The sequence below is a fragment of the Glycine max genome, chromosome 10, assembly GCF_000004515.6.
Source record: "Glycine max cultivar Williams 82 chromosome 10, Glycine_max_v4.0, whole genome shotgun sequence".
Lineage (NCBI taxonomy): Eukaryota > Viridiplantae > Streptophyta > Magnoliopsida > Fabales > Fabaceae > Glycine > Glycine max.
In genome coordinates, this window is record NC_038246.2 from 12,844,135 (window position 1) to 12,862,366 (window position 18,232).

An 18,232-nucleotide genomic window follows, 5' to 3' on the forward strand; every position below is an offset into this window, starting at 1 on the left:
GATTTTGAATTATTTCCATATTACAACTTACATTGTGTAATTAGTTGTAAGCTGCGTAAACTATCTTAATTTCTACAGTAATTTTCCTGGTGAAGTGATAAAACTTCATGCTGAAAGTGGCAGCTTCAAGGAAAATTTAGAACATATTGGCTGTCATGATTAAATGTGTTTAACAATTTTAAATTTGATAATTTCTCTTGCAGTCAAAGGTTACATTTGATGGACTTGTGACATGCACAATGTTCATTCAGACAAGATTTCATGCTAAGGACGAGGTAACAAATATTGATGTCTTTGTTTTTAAATAGTTTTCATTTTCTCCTCCTTAAGAATAGTTTCTGTAACTTAACCACTAAGTGAATTTTAATCCTATGTAATGCAACATAAGCCTTTTGTCTATTTGTAGTTGAGAGTAGGACTCCATATGTAGTTTTCCTTGTTAGTATCTTTATGTATTTTATGAACTGGAAATTGACCTTGAAAAATACATTTACAGAGAAATGTATTTCATGTAGTTAATACTAGTAAAGAGGCAAAGAGAATGGCTTTGCCATCTAAAGTTCCCCAGGATGTTAAAGAGTTACTAAGCCTTGTTTTACTGAAATAAATAGATCAAGGTTCAACTTTTTGTCTAGCTATATTTAACTTGTACAAGTTTCTGTTATCAATACAGGGTGACAATAAAAGCAAGCAGGTTTTTGAAGAAATTTACAAGGTCTGCATCATTGGAAACCTTATTACTAACTCCTCAAGATAATACTTTTAAATTATACTAGCAACTTATAAAGATATAACCCCTTTTTTTGTAGTGCCATTGGTGGTAGAGAGGTGAAGTAAATATTTAGCAGCTCTATTAAACATAATCTTTTAAGTTATACTAGTAAAGATATAACCCCTTTAAGAAATGATTCTTGTATTTTTCACATTTAGCACATAGCATTTGAACTAAATTTCTGATTATTTTATTTTTATGATTATTATTTAGGCTGTAAAAATGATTAATTAAATTTGTAAGGTTTTCTAATTGTGAATTTTACCAATCTTGTAGGTGGAGCTTTTCGGATGCAATGGAGAAGAATTTGATTTGCTGAATTAATCTAATTATTAATTTGATAGTTGCTAAGATAATGTTTGTGATGCATTTCTATTTTGTCCATAGGCTCTAGAGAGTAAACAAGAAATTGCAACCACTACTAGAAGTAATGTTTCAATAAACCTTATAAACCCTTTGATCAATCAATCTCCTCTGAATTTGGTGTGGTAATGCTTCAGTTGTTCATTCCTTGTGGTTTACTAATTCCGTTTTTCAGATTGGTGGTGTTAATTACATTTTTGGTCATTTTGAATTAAGTATTCAACGTGTTGCTAATTATTGCATATCAACTTTGGGTTACTCTCTAAGTAGCAGTGTTGTTAATGTTTGGTTTTCTCTAGAAATTTTTTGTATCATAAACACTATTGGTGAATACTGTTTTTATCTCTAGTTGACACTAATCCAGGTCTCATGATATATCTTGGTTTTCCTCTTCTTTATGCATGTGGAGATTATAAGCAAGCATATGAAGACGCAGTAGCTACCAATAAGATCCTATTGGTGTTCTTCGGATGTAGTACGTATGACTTTGTCGGTACATAAAATCAATCGCGGAGTTGGTTGGGCGCGACAACTTGCTCTGTGCAGCACAGCAGCATCACAAACTCATACGCGACCGTCTCTTCCGTTTGTTCTCAACAGATTCTTTGTTTTCCTTCGTTCAACTCTTTGATTCACTCCTTCTTCAGGCTACATGTACCTGGACATGTGGATCTGTTGTCGTCATACAAGATGAAACACTCAAGGTATACATATATGAATTAATTAAATGAACTTTTTGGAAAAAATAAATAAAATTATCTTAAAAAATACAAGTATTATTTAAGTCGAATAACATCATTATCAATAACAAAACTTATTTTTAAATATTTTAAGCAACTCTATGTTCAAGATTCAAATAAAAATATTTGGTTAACCTAAAAGATGCACACGTTTTTCTTAAAAATTGAATATGAATTAAGTATATTAAGAGTGATATAGAAGAGAAATGAAGCATTTCAATTATTTATTATAAAATTAATATTTAATATATTCATGATTTATCATATACATGTATATGCACATATTATTAACCATGCATAATTTTTTTAAGTTTTCTTACTTATTCTCTAAATGAATTATTTACCTTAGAAGAGTCATATCCTATCTATGAATTAGTGACGTCCTATGTATTAGTGATCCCATTAAGGGGAAAAACTTTTGAAATGATTTTCTACTTTCACGAAAAAAAATTATAAAAAAATATAAAAAATATTTAAAGACGAGATAGGATGATATCTTTACATAAAAAGTTAAGGATTATAATCTTGTTAGTTGAATAAAAATATTTTTTTTACAAGGGTAAAAAAGTTTTCTAATATAATTTATCCATTTCGTTCTACCCTTCTTCTATTCACATATAAACAAGATGAAAGAAATTTTTTCACTATTTATAATCTTATTTCTATCCATTTACATAACATTTTTTTCTATTTTTGTTTATATTTTATTTTGATCTCCCTTTTTTCTTTTTATTATTTTCTTCTTTATTTCTTTCCTTTATCCAAACAAAATGTTAGTACACGTTTAGTTCTGATTAATTTTTTAAACAAATCACTTTTAACTTAATTAAAACACATGGATAACTTTGTTAATGCAGCTGGCCTGTAAGGCGATGTGCAAGATGCTAATAAGCATCGAGAGTGGCCATGAATTAGTGACGATGCATAACGAGGTTGGTCGTTTGTGTGAAGCAATGCTAGCATACATTATACGTGAGGTTACCCTGGACCAGATTCTATAAAGGCCTTCAGGTAATTATTATATACAAATCATTTCAGCGTTAGCTGAAACAAACTTTGAAATGTTAATTTAAGCTTTCAAGTGAAAAATGCAGGCTCGAAAAAGAATAGTGAACATATTGGAGAAGAATATAAGTGAAAGAAGAAGTGGAATTGCAACTCACCATGAAGATTTTCTTCAACAACTTTTAGATAATAAATTAAATGAGGATGGAGTCCCAGCAGACAAAGAGATCAAAGATAATATCTTACCTATGATAATTGCAGGTAACGTTTATATTAGTACTATTGAAAACTAGTAATATTACTATTGTTTTTGTTAGAAGTTGGCATATTGTATAAAATTCATTTGTTGCCGAATTTGTGCTATTTAACATGAATTTTTTATATGTTTCTGTACATGAAATATGAAATTTATTGATTTAAAAAATAATATTTTTAATAATGCTTATAAAATTTTTAAATAATAATATTTTCATTATTTTTTTTTAAAAATAGACATTTTAAGATGGTTATTTGAAAAATCGTCTTAGAAAAGGATAACCTCCTAAGATGATTTTTAGCTAAAAACCATCTTAGGAGGTTATCCTTTTCTAAGATGATTTTTTACGAAATCATCATTGAAATTCTTGACTTTTAACAAGGTTGGCTTTAGAGACGGTTCAAAATCATCTTTAAAAGTTCTTAACAACAGTCTTTGTAGCTCTTTTTTAAAGTAGTGAATTAATATATTATTTATATTTTTAAGCCAAAGCTTTATACAAAACAATAACATTGATCCCGTTATTAATTATAAAAATTAGTTCATATTTATTAATTGCATTAAATTTTTTATTTTATTCTATTTATTCTTAATTTTGGTGTTACATATTTTTTTTATTAATCTAATTATGATGTCTGTTAGTGCTTAGCTCTACTGAGTTTTAAAAGATTGGCTAAGATTTTGTTAAAACATAAGCACTTAGACAATGAAGGAAAGCTGGAGTTGCTGCACATGATGTCCAACGTTATGTCAAGGAATAAGATCGGGCTGCACAATGCACAAGGCAAGATAAAGTGTCAAGTGAAGAATTGAAGCTGCAGGATCCACGATGTCGGATACAATGTCCAGGACATCTTGCCCGAAAATACTGGAGTTGCTGCACAATGCACAAGGCAAGATAAAAGTCAAGTGAAGAAGTGAAGCTGCAGGATCCACGATGTCGGATACGATGTCCAGGACATCTTGCCCGAAAATACTGGACACATAAATCTGTTATATCTTTAACAGATTATTGTGCAGTTAGCAACAGATTAGATGATCTATCTTTAGGAACGAATTAAAAGATAATTAAAGTTTGAATTACAAACTAGAAGAGTTCGTTCAGGGATTAAAGATTAAAGATTAAAGATAAAAACTAAAAGATCAAACTGTATCTTTTAGATCTTTAAGTGCAGATTTTTTCAGAAGAATGATAGATCTCATCCAGCACAAGTTGTTGCAGCCCAGATACACACACTGCTATAAAAACATGGAGGCTGCACGAGTTCTGCACCAAGTCCGAGATTGAAGAGTTATTTTGTGAGTTTTGGGACTTGAGTGTTTTGTGAGCCACCTTGATGGTACCCTAACATCAAGTGTTGGACCTGAGTGTGTAGAGTTGATCTCTAGTGTGTAGAGTTGATCTCTAGTGTGTAGAGTTGATCTCTTTTGTTCAGAGAGTAATCTCTGGTGTGTCTTTGATTTATTTGTAAACACGGGAGAGTGTTTGAGAGGGAGTGAGAGGGGTTCTCATATCTAAGAGTGGCTCTTAGGTAGAGGTTGCACGGGTAGTGGTTAGGTGAGAAGGTTGTAAACAGTGGCTGTTAGACCTTGAACTAACACTATTTTAGTGGATTTCCTCCCTGGCTTGGTAGCCCCCAGATGTAGGTGAGGTTGCACCGAACTGGGTTAACAATTCTCTTGTGTTATTTACTTGTTTAATCTGTTCATACAGTCAAATACAATCTGCATGTTCTGAAGCGTGATGTCGTGACATCCGGTACGACATCTGTCATTGATATCAGAATTTCAATTGGTATCAGAGCAGGCACTCGAAATCACTGAGTGAGATCTAGGGAGATAAATTCTGATGAACATGGAGAAAGAAGGAGGACCAGTGAACAGACCACCAATTCTGGATGGAACCAACTATGAATACTGGAAAGCAAGGATGGTGGCCTTCCTCAAATCACTGGATAGCAGAACCTGGAAAGCTGTCATCAAAGGCTGGGAACATCCCAAGATGCTGGACACAGAAGGAAAGCCCACTGATGAATTAAAGCCAGAAGAAGACTGGACAAAAGAAGAAGACGAATTGGCACTTGGAAACTCCAAAGCCTTGAATGCTCTATTCAATGGAGTTGACAAGAATATCTTTAGACTGATCAACACATGCACAGTGGCCAAGGATGCATGGGAGATCCTGAAAATCACCCATGAAGGAACCTCCAAAGTGAAGATGTCCAGATTGCAACTGTTGGCTACAAAATTCGAAAATCTGAAGATGAAGGAGGAAGAATGTATTCATGACTTCCACATGAACATTCTTGAAATTGCCAATGCTTGCACTGCCTTGGGAGAAAGGATGACAGATGAAAAGCTGGTGAGAAAGATCCTCAGATCCTTGCCTAAGAGATTTGACATGAAAGTCACTGCAATAGAGGAGGCCCAAGACATTTGCAACATGAGAGTAGATGAACTCATTGGTTCCCTTCAAACCTTTGAGCTAGGACTCTCGGATAGGGCTGAAAAGAAGAGCAAGAATCTGGCTTTCGTTTCCAATGATGAAGGAGAAGAAGATGAGTATGACCTGGATACTGATGAAGGTCTGACCAAAGCAGTTGTGCTCCTTGGAAAACAGTTCAACAAAGTGATGAACAGAATGGACAGGAGGCAGAAACCACATGTCCGGAACATCCCTTTCGACATCAAGAAAGGTAGTGAATATCAGAAAAGGTCAGATGAAAAGCCCAGTCACAGCAAAGGAGTTCAATGCCATGGGTGTGAAGGCTATGGACACATCATAGCTGAATGTCCCACTCATCTCAAGAAGCAGAGGAAAGGACTTTCTGTATGTCGATCTGATACAGAGAGTGAACAAGAAAGTGATTCTGACAGAGATGTGAATGCACTCACTGGGAGATTTGAATCTGCTGAAGATTCAAGTGATACAGACAGTGAAATCACTTTTGATGAGCTTGCTACATCCTATAGAGAACTATGCATCAAAAGTGAGAAGATTCTTCAGCAAGAAGCACAACTGAAGAAGGTCATTGCAAATCTGGAGGCTGAAAAGGAGGCACATGAAGAGGAGATCTCTGAGCTTAAAGGAGAAGTTGGTTTTCTGAACTCTAAACTGGAAAACATGACAAAATCAATAAAGATGCTGAATAAAGGCTCAGATACGCTTGATGAGGTGCTACAGCTTGGAAAGAATGTTGGAAACCAGAGAGGACTTGGATTTAATCCTAAGTCTGCTGGCAGAACAACCATGACAGAATTTGTTCCTGCCAAAAACAGCACTGGAGCCACGATGTCACAACATCGGTCTCGACATCATGGAACGCAGCAGAAAAGGAGCAAAAGAAAGAATTGGAGGTGTCACTACTGTGGCAAGCATGCTCACATAAAGCCCTTTTGCTATCATTTACATGGTCATCCACATCATGGAACTCAAAGTAGCAGCAGTGGAAGGAAGATGATGTGGGTTCCAAAACACAAGACTGTTAGTCTTGTTGTTCATACTTCACTTAGAGCATCAGCTAAGGAAGATTGGTACCTAGATAGCGGCTGTTCCAGACACATGACAGGAGTTAAAGAATTCCTGGTAAACATTGAGCCTTGCTCCACTAGCTATGTGACATTTGGAGATGGCTCTAAAGGAAAGATCACTGGAATGGGAAAGCTAGTCCATGATGGACTTCCTAGTCTGGACAAAGTACTGCTGGTGAAGGGACTGACTGCAAACTTGATCAGCATCAGTCAGCTGTGTGATGAAGGATTCAATGTAAACTTCACAAAGTCAGAATGCTCGGTGACAAATGAGAAGAGTGAAGTTCTAATGAAGGGCAGCAGATCAAAGGACAATTGTTATCTATGGACACCTCAAGAAACCAGTTACTCCTCCACATGTCTATTCTCCAAAGAAGATGAAGTCAAAATATGGCATCAAAGATTTGGACATCTGCACTTAAGAGGCATGAAGAAAATTATTGACAAAGATGCTGTTAGAGGCATTCCCAATCTGAAAATAGAAGAAGGCAGAATCTGTGGTGAATGTCAGATTGGAAAGCAAGTCAAGATGTCCCACCAGAAGCTTCAACATCAGACCACTTCCAGGGTGCTGGAACTACTTCACATGGACTTGATGGGGCCTATGCAAGTTGAAAGCCTTGGAGGAAAGAGGTATGCCTATGTTGTTGTGGATGATTTCTCCAGATTTACCTGGGTCAACTTTATCAGAGAAAAATCAGACACCTTTGAAGTATTCAAGGAGTTGAGTCTAAGACTTCAAAGAGAAAAAGACTGTGTCATCAAGAGAATCAGGAGTGACCATGGCAGAGAGTTTGAAAACAGCAAATTTACTGAATACTGCTCATCTGAAGGCATCACTCATGAGTTCTCTGCAGCCATTACACCACAACAAAATGGCATAGTTGAAAGGAAAAACAGGACTTTGCAAGAAGCTGCTAGGGTCATGCTTCATGCCAAAGAACTTCCCTATAATCTCTGGGCTGAAGCCATGAACACAGCATGCTACATCCACAACAGAGTTACACTTAGAAGAGGGACTCCAACCACACTGTATGAAATCTGGAAAGGGAGGAAGCCAACTGTCAAGCACTTCCACATCTTTGGAAGTCCATGTTACATTTTGGCAGATAGAGAGCAAAGGAGAAAGATGGATCCCAAGAGTGATGCAGGAATATTCCTGGGATACTCTACAAACAGCAGAGCATATAGAGTATTCAATTCCAGAACCAGAACTGTGATGGAATCCATCAATGTGGTTGTTGATGATCTAACTCCAGCAAGAAAGAAGGATGTCGAAGAAGATGTCAGAACATCGGGAGACAATGTAGCAGATACAGCTAAAAGTGCAGAAAATGCAGAAAACTCTGATTCTGCTACAGATGAATCAAACATCAACCAACCTGACAAGAGACCCTCCATTAGAATCCAGAAGATGCACCCCAAGGAGCTGATTATAGGAGATCCAAACAGAGGAGTCACTACAAGATCAAGGGAGATTGAGATTGTCTCCAATTCATGCTTTGTCTCCAAAATTGAGCCCAAGAATGTGAAAGAAGCACTGACTGATGAGTTCTGGATCAATGCTATGCAAGAAGAATTGGAGCAATTCAAAAGGAATGAAGTTTGGGAGCTAGTTCCTAGACCCGAGGGAACTAATGTGATTGGCACCAAGTGGATCTTCAAGAACAAAACCAATGAAGAAGGTGTTATAACCAGAAACAAGGCCAGACTTGTTGCTCAAGGCTACACTCAGATTGAAGGTGTAGACTTTGATGAAACTTTTGCTCCAGTTGCTAGACTTGAGTCCATCAGATTGTTACTTGGTGTAGCTTGCATCCTCAAATTCAAGCTGTACCAGATGGATGTGAAGAGCGCGTTTCTGAATGGATACCTGAATGAAGAAGCCTATGTGGAGCAGCCAAAGGGATTTGTAGATCCAACTCATCCAGATCATGTATACAGGCTCAAGAAGGCTCTCTATGGATTAAAGCAAGCTCCAAGAGCTTGGTATGAAAGGCTAACAGAGTTCCTTACTCAGCAAGGGTATAGGAAGGGAGGAATTGACAAGACTCTCTTTGTCAAACAAGATGCTGATAACTTGATGATAGCACAGATATATGTTGATGACATTGTGTTTGGAGGGATGTCGAATGAGATGCTTCGACATTTTGTCCAACAGATGCAATCTGAATTTGAGATGAGTCTTGTTGGAGAGCTGACTTATTTTCTGGGACTCCAAGTGAAGCAGATGGAAGACTCCATATTCCTCTCACAAAGCAAGTATGCAAAGCACATTGTCAAGAAGTTTGGGATGGAAAATGCCAGCCATAAAAGAACACCTGCACCTACTCACTTGAAGCTGTCAAAGGATGAAGCTGGCACCAGTGTTGATCAAAGTCTGTACAGAAGCATGATTGGGAGCTTACTATATTTAACAGCTAGCAGACCTGACATCACCTATGCAGTAGGTGTTTGTGCAAGATATCAAGCCAATCCTAAGATAAGTCACATGAATCAAGTAAAGAGAATTCTGAAATATGTAAATGGCACCAGTGACTATGGGATTATGTACTGTCATTGTTCAGGTTCAATGCTGGTTGGGTATTGTGATGCTGATTGGGCTGGAAGTGCAGATGACAGAAAAAGCACTTCTGGTGGATGCTTCTATCTGGGCAACAATCTTATTTCATGGTTAAGCAAGAAGCAGAACTGTGTGTCCCTATCTACTGCAGAAGCCGAGTATATTGCAGCAGGAAGCAGCTGTTCACAACTAGTTTGGATGAAGCAGATGCTCAAGGAGTACAATGTCGAACAAGATGTCATGACATTATACTGTGACAACTTGAGTGCTATTAATATTTCTAAAAATCCTGTTCAACATAGCAGAACCAAGCACATCGACATTAGACATCACTATATTAGAGAGCTTGTTGATGATAGAGTTATCACACTGGAGCATGTTGACACTGAGGAACAAATAGCAGATATTTTCACAAAGGTATTGGATGCAAATCAGTTTGAAAAACTGAGGGGCAAGCTGGGCATTTGTCTGCTAGAGGAATTATAGCAGCTACTGCTTTCTGAACGTGCTCAAACGTCTCACTTAACATTAATAGCACGTTCACTACTGAGCCAAAACGAATTCGACCGTTGCTTCACACGTCCCTCTACATTCCTCATTCAAACTTATATTTTCGTGGTAATCTCGTTTTCAGCATTCCCCAACAGCTCTCAGAAATTTATGAAACCATTCCAAACGCTCTGCTTTTCCATGGCTACCTCACCAAAAGAAACTTCAGCTCCTGGTTCATCCTCTGTACCATCATCTCCATCATCCACCAAAGCACCATCAATCCAGGAACAACCTGAATTTCATATCCAACCCATACAGATGATTCCTGGTCAAGCCCCTGTTCCTGAAAAACTGGTTCCCAAACGACAACAGGGTGTGAAGATTTCTGAAAACCCTAGCCTTGCAACAAGTCCTAGGGAAGTAGACACAGAGATGGACAAGAAGATCCGCAGTATTGTGAGTAACATTCTGAAAAATGCTTCTGTTCCTGATGCTGATGAAGATGTTCCAACATCTTCCACCCCAGATGTTGCTGTTCCTGATGCTGAGAAAGATGTTCCAACATCTTCCACCCCAAATACTGAAGTCCTCTCTTCACCCAGCAAAGAGGAATCAACAGAGGAAGGTGATCAAGCCACAAAGGAGACCCCTGCACCACGGGCACCAGAACCTGCTCCAGGTGACCTCATTGACCTAGAAGAGGTAGAATCTGATGAGGAACCCATTGCCAACAAGTTGGCACCTGGCATTGCAGAGAGATTACAAAGCCGAAAAGGAAAAACCCCCCATTAAGAGGTCAGGACGAATCAAGACTATGGCACAGAAGAAGAGTACTCCAATCACTCCTACCACATCCAGACGGAGCAAAGTTGCAATCCCTTCCAAGAAGAGGAAAGAAATTTCCTCATCTGATTCTGATGATGATGTCGAACTAGATGTTCCCGACATCAAGAAGGCCAAAACTTCAGGGAAAAAGGTGCCTGGTAATGTCCCTGATGCACCATTGGACAACATCTCATTCCACTCCATTGGCAATGCTGAAAGGTGGAAATTCGTGTATCAACGCAGACTTGCCTTGGAAAGAGAACTGGGAAGAGCTGCCTTGGATTGCAAGGAGATCATGGACCTCATCAAGGCTGCTGGACTGCTGAAAACTGTCACCAAGTTGGGAGATTGCTATGAAAGTCTAGTCAGGGAATTTATTGTCAACATTCCCTCTGACATAACAAACAGAAAGAGTGATGAGTATCAAAAAGTATTTGTCAGAGGAAAGTGTGTTAGATTCTCCCCTGCTGTGATCAACAAATACCTGGGCAGACCAACTGATGGAGTAGTTGATGTTGCTGGTTCTGAGCATCAAATTGCCAAGGAAGAGAGAATCTCCTCTATCCCTGCATTACAAACTGTTTGAGGGGACACATGTCCCAGACATTGTCTCGACATCAGGGAAAGCTGCTGCTTCAGGTGCTGTGTCCAAGGATGCTCTGATTGCTGAACTCAAGGACACATGCAAGGTGCTGGAAGCAACCATCAAAGCCACCACAGAGAAGAAGATGGAGCTGGAACGGCTGATCAAAAGGCTCTCAGAAAGTGGCATTGATGATGAAGAAGCAGCTGAGGAAGAAGAAGAAGCAGCTGAGGAAGAAGATGATGCAGCTGAGGAAGAGGAAGATGCAGCAGAGGATACTGAATCAGATGATGATTCTGAAGCCACCCCATGATCATCAGACCTTTATGTTTTTGCTTTTTACTAGCTATAGGGGCATGTCCCTTTGAACAATTGATTACTATTGGTCTGTAATATTTGCACCTTAAGTTCATGCATTCTACTTTTGTCAAATTCTGTCTAAAAAGGGGGAGTAATGGTAGTAATAGTGTTATGTATTATGCATGATTGATACGATGTATGACAGTAGGATACGATGTATGCATATTATGTATGATTGATACGATGTATGGCAGTAGGATACGATGTATGCATGATTCATGATTTTGAGGGGGAGTTGTATGTATATGATTTTGAGGGGGAGACTGCTGCTGCTGCTGATGACTGATGTAAGCTACTAGTAGCTGATAGAAGATGCTGCAGTAAGAGCATGAAGACAGGGGGAGAAAAAAGCTGATGTCACATGAGATGTCTCGACATCCTGGAAAAGACTAGTAGCTGATAGAAGATGCTGCAGTGAACTGCTTCACAGCAGTAAGAGCATGAAGACAGGGGGAGCAGAAAGCTGATGTCACGAGAGATGTCTTGACATCCTGGAAACGACTTGCAACTTGCAGAAATTCCGCTGTGCTTGATTACTCTGATAATGAAAGTTGCTGATCCCACTTGCATAACTGCTCGTACCTGCTCAGGAAGTGTCTAAGTATGTTTTAGACAAAATTTGCCAAAGGGGGAGATTGTTAGTGCTTAGCTCTACTGAGTTTTAAAAGATTGGCTAAGATTTTGTTAAAACATAAGCACTTAGACAATGAAGGAAAGCTGGAGTTGCTGCACATGATGTCCAACGTTATGTCAAGGAATAAGATCGGGCTGCACAATGCACAAGGCAAGATAAAGTGTCAAGTGAAGAATTGAAGCTGCAGGATCCACGATGTCGGATACAATGTCCAGGACATCTTGCCCGAAAATACTGGAGTTGCTGCACAATGCACAAGGCAAGATAAAAGTCAAGTGAAGAAGTGAAGCTGCAGGATCCACGATGTCGGATACGATGTCCAGGACATCTTGCCCGAAAATACTGGACACATAAATCTGTTATATCTTTAACAGATTATTGTGCAGTTAGCAACAGATTAGATGATCTATCTTTAGGAACGAATTAAAAGATAATTAAAGTTTGAATTACAAACTAGAAGAGTTCGTTCAGGGATTAAAGATTAAAGATTAAAGATAAAAACTAAAAGATCAAACTGTATCTTTTAGATCTTTAAGTGCAGATTTTTTCAGAAGAATGATAGATCTCATCCAGCACAAGTTGTTGCAGCCCAGATACACACACTGCTATAAAAACATGGAGGCTGCACGAGTTCTGCACCAAGTCCGGGATTGAAGAGTTATTTTGTGAGTTTTGGGACTTGAGTGTTTTGTGAGCCACCTTGATGGTACCCTAACATCAAGTGTTGGACCTGAGTGTGTAGAGTTGATCTCTAGTGTGTAGAGTTGATCTCTAGTGTGTAGAGTTGATCTCTTTTGTTCAGAGAGTAATCTCTGGTGTGTCTTTGATTTATTTGTAAACACAGGAGAGTGTTTGAGAGGGAGTGAGAGGGGTTCTCATATCTAAGAGTGGCTCTTAGGTAGAGGTTGCACGGGTAGTGGTTAGGTGAGAAGGTTGTAAACAGTGGCTGTTAGACCTTGAACTAACACTATTTTAGTGGATTTCCTCCCTGGCTTGGTAGCCCCCAGATGTAGGTGAGGTTGCACCGAACTGGGTTAACAATTCTCTTGTGTTATTTACTTGTTTAATCTGTTCATACAGTCAAATACAATCTGCATGTTCTGAAGCGTGATGTCGTGACATCCGGTACGACATCTGTCATTGATATCAGAATTTCAATGTCCATGGCAATACGAAACATTTGATTAACAAGAGCTAACATTTAATTAATTATGATTACTTTATTACTTTATTTTTTTTTTGTATTACATAATTCTTTTCTCAATTTGTTGGCAATTAATCGTGAATGAAATTTATGGAGTAAATAGTAGAAAAAAGTTGTAATAAATTTATTTGTTAATTAAATAATTTTTTTAAAACTATTTCTAATTCCAACTTTTTAGTGAAAAAATACTTATAAAGTATATATGATACACCTATTTATTTATTTTCATTTTTTTAAAAGTCACAATAGATAATTTGCAAAAAAAAAAAAAACAATGATACAAATTAGAATTTAAAATTTTGAAACAATTAAATTAATATTATATATTTAAAGTTTCTTTGTTTTGAATGATTAATTTACCAATTTTTAATTAATTAAATTAAATGTCTTTGAAAATGTGTTTATTTAATATTTAATTCAAAAAATATTTTTTTTACAGGATTCAAAAAATAGTTATATAAGTATGATGGAGTTATAACATTATTTATTGACTTGGTGGTTGAAGGGAGAAGGAAGAAGGGGGAGGGACATGTTATGAGTTCCAATCCTTTCTACTAACATTGTATCAAAACTAACAACTAAAATAAATAATTATAAAAATATGATATCTTTTAAAACAATATATTTTATAATATAATATTGTTAAAAGTTGTACTATAACCTTAAATTAATTTTATCAAAGAAAAAAAGTTGCACTGTAGCTTTAAAGTACTTTTATCACAGAAAAAATAATTCAAGTAAAAGTTAAATAAAAATTAATAGTTTTTTCACTACATTTTTTTTTAAAAAGAATCTTTCAAAGATTGATTTACTTTATTGATCAATTTTGCAACATCATGCTTTTCATAATTCTTTTCGTAATGTCATGTTTCTCAGTTGAGGAAGTTATTTCGGATCCTACGCACGTCTTAGAACTGGACACGATACAAGTGCATGAAGATTTGACCAATGAGACTTAGGCTGCAAAGATAGAGGATTAAATGATCAAATAGAGAGGCTCAAGGTAGCGTGGAGTAACACTATGGGAGACACGACATGGGAGCTTAAGGACAAGATGTGTAAGGAGTATCAAAATCTATTCCCTAGTATGCAAATTTTTAAGGACAAAAATTTTATTGTTATGGAATATTGTAATGTCATGTTTTTTATAATGCTTTTACAAGTGTACTGTCTAGGGTCCACAAAATACAAGTGACACCTTATATGACATTCTGAGACATGTGTCAACCCTTCACGTCAGCCCTGAAACAGGAGCATGGACACTTGATCTTTAGCAATCGGGTTCCTTAACTGACAGGTTATCTCTAACCTATTAATATTTGAATCTCTTTATCTCTTGACAAGTAGTTAATTATTTATAAAGCCACACCTTATCTACAAGGTACAATTGTCTACTATCTTTTATCTCTAACCTACAATTTATCTCTAACATTATCTACAAGATACCAACTATTAACTATAAGCCAAGAATTAGCAGCAAAAGTTATAACAACCCCTACAAACAAGGACCTGCAGATATGCTCCATTCCTATAAATATCAGGTTCCATCGAACCCTCAACACATCTCACACACCACCACACAAGCAAACACGCATGTGCGCATCTTTGTCTATCGCTCAATCGAGCCCACATTTAAGCATATACTTACTTTGTCTCTTAACTCATATACTTACTTGAGGGTCGAAGTCTTTTGTTTTGCAGGTCCCTCCTCTTGTTCTCTTAACAAAGGTGCCTCTCGAAGCCAACATGTGAAGTTCAGAAGCCCACCTTAGCAACATCCACCCTGACGTGTGACAGCTCTAGATTTTGGTAAGTACATTTGGCGTCCACCGTGAGGCTGCGATAAAAAAATATCCCATGGTCTCTCGTTAACTTTCTCTTATTCATCCATGGTTAGCACTCGGTCTAGCCTTAAAAGAAGACCCCTTTTGAAGACTCTTATTCTCATTCGGCAGCTATGACAGACATAAATACTCTTCAACAACTCAAAAACCGCATTGCAGAGATGGAGTGTCACCACATGGAGGAGCTGAGAAAGCTAAAGGCTGACCACGGTCAGCTGGAGGTTCGCATCAAACGCCTCCAGGGTGAAGAGCACTTCACTCACACATTGCCTGAGGTCACCCAAGGGAAATCACACCCCTGACGCACAATCAACACTTTAGGTGACTTAAGTCTCTCCCACTTGCACCGTCCAACAGGGCGGACTACTGATCAACATCCTTTTATCGATCGCATTAGGGAGGCTGACATACCCTTGGGGTGGAAACCACTCAACCTCGAGCAGTATGACGAAACCATAGATCCACATGAGCACCCAGATGCCTTCTTGACTTAGGCGAACCTATACACTAATGACGATGTGATTCTGTGTCGTGTCTTTCCAACGTCCCTCGGGAGGCAACAATGACCTAGTATGTTGGACTCCTACTAAGATTCATAGATAACTTTGACATCCTCGTCGAATGCTTCAGTGCACAGTACGTGACCAACAGATCTTACTGCATGACCTCGGCCGCCTGGGCCAGTTTGCAACAAGCAAATGACGAGTCCCTTAAAAATTCATGGACAGATTTAGGCGCACTGTCGTCCAGATTTGAAATCTTAACCCGAAGGTAGCATTGCATTCCATGCTCCTCGCCCTACAGCTTGGCAAGTTCGAGGATAGTCTGTGCAAAAAAACCCTGGTAGCATGGATGAGTTGCATAAACGAGCCAAGGGATACATTTAGATGGAAGAAATGTCTAGATTCAGGAATAAAGATAGACAAGCAGGACAGAAGTGTGACAAGCGAGAAGGAAACACCAAGACCGACTTACACAAGTCGAACAAGAAGCACAAGCCAGACAAGCATTAGCCTCTGTTAGTCGTCATTTACGACTAACTTTTATATTGAATAGCACTATGAAATCTATGTCTTTTCCCCAATTTATAGTTCTTTTTGTAGGTTTGTACATATTTTTATGTTTAGTTTAATTTTTACACAGTAGATATTCCCTTCAATGTGAATTAATGTGTTTTCAACTTCAATTTCAGGTGAAAAGATGAAGAATAAGAAGGTTGCTTTGGCTGGTGTCTCACTAAGCGAGACATATGCGCTTAGCGATTAACATTCGCTAAGCGAGACATCAGCTCGCTTAGCGAGTGAGGAGAATCTGGAAGAGAATCTTCCATGCATGCACGCGCTCAACGCGCCATTAGCTCACCTAGCGAGTCATTTGTCTCTTCTGGCGCTTAGCGCGCCTGACTCGCTCATCCAAAAATCACTAACTCGCGCTAAGCGCGAAAATGACGTTAAGCGAGCCTTCGAGGATAGAAAGCCCTTAAAAGCTGAAGTTGGCATGAAAAGAGGAGTCTTTAGCTTGTGAAAGAATAGAGATATACGTGAGAGGATTCTAGGTTTTAGAGTGATTTTTAGGTTCTAGGTTTTAGAGTGACTTTTAGGTTCCTAGAGGTGGAGGAGACATCCCTACCACTGTGTAATCTGAATTTTGCTTCCAAAACCTCCTATTGTAACTGAAAGGTGATAACTTGCCATGGAAGGCTAAAGCTTTTGTTGGGAATTTCTGTTGAGCCTTGATGTAAATATTCTTACTATATATTTAATGTTGTTTTGATGTGTTTATTGCTTCCATCTGCATTTAATTATTGCATGCTTGTGGACTGATCACCCATTTGTGTGTAAAGTTAGAATTTTTAGCATTAGGAAATGTTTTGAATCCTTAGAACTGGATAGAGCATGGCTAGATAACTGTATGTCTGGACACGGAGTGTAGGGATTTAGTTTTTAATATGCTGTAATCGTAATGCGATTCGTTTAGGCTAAGTTCGACGAGACATCCGAGAATGAGGTTTAAATAGAATTAGTCCATTCACGCGAAGAATCGGTGTTTGGTGTATTTGCCCTCATCATAGAACACAAAAATAACCTTAAATAGAGAAAAACCTTTAATTGCATCAAGTCACTCAGTAGAAAGGCCCAACGTTTTAATCATCTGTTTATCTTTTGCATTTACTTAGTTAATTTTGTAGTTATCTTTAGAATTACAACTATATCCTGTGTTTATTTCCATTTCATGATTTTATACAAATGTCTACTTATTGAATGAACGCTTTTCCGAATGAAACAAACTCCCTGTGATTCGATACTCGATTCTTACCATTTTATATTACTTGTGATTCAGTACACTTGCTGATAAATTTTGCAGTTGTCAAAGAGCGGAACAGCCTCTCCCAAAAGGGCCTAGGTACGAGTGTTACACACCCCTAACGACCAATCAGACTACAATTCTAGACTACCCATCAGACTTTCAATTTGGAGGTACCCATCAGACTACCCCCGACAAAACCTCCCAGGCCGGGGTTAGACGTGATAAAATACTGTAGGTATCATTGCGATATTGGTCATAACACAGAAGACTGTTAGGCCCTAAAATACAAGTTAGAAGAGCTTATACAAGCTGGGTACCTAGCCCAGTTAGTCAAAAGGTCGGACAACCACCAACAAGATCCGAAGGACTCCAAGAAGAGAAACTTAGGAACCATGAAGCAGATAGTATAAGAGATAGAGTAGAAAACCGAGAAAGACAGAGACACTAGCAATAACGGGGTGAACGACAAGCTCCACAAGAACAGAAACTCATCCAGCAGATCAGAGGTGTAATCAACACCATTACGGGTGGATTTTCCTATAGAAAACAGTCTAGCCAGTCCCGAAAATGCCATCTTCACGCCATTTGGGACATCGACATCAATTTTGTCGATGCACCATTACAATGAAGTCTCCCTTCTATCACTTTCACAGATAGGGACTTCAAGGGTATTAACCCCGTCAACCAGAACGACCCCGTGGTTGTCTCCATCATCATTGTAAACTTCATTGTGTCCAAGGTCCTCATCGACCA

The 18,232-nt window shown here is 38.1% G+C and overlaps 1 long non-coding RNA gene across 1 annotated transcript; it reads left to right on the forward strand.

Moving 5' to 3' along the window:
• The first annotated feature begins 4 nt into the window (after positions 1 to 4).
• Positions 5 to 16,897, forward strand: LOC100809127 (uncharacterized). Its single transcript, XR_001382938.2, has 8 exons — positions 5 to 275; positions 674 to 715; positions 1,049 to 1,839; positions 2,733 to 2,886; positions 2,970 to 3,141; positions 14,205 to 14,625; positions 15,030 to 15,137; positions 16,365 to 16,897. It is a non-coding gene; the product is annotated as an uncharacterized lncRNA (long non-coding RNA).
• The last annotated feature ends 1,335 nt before the right edge of the window (positions 16,898 to 18,232 follow it).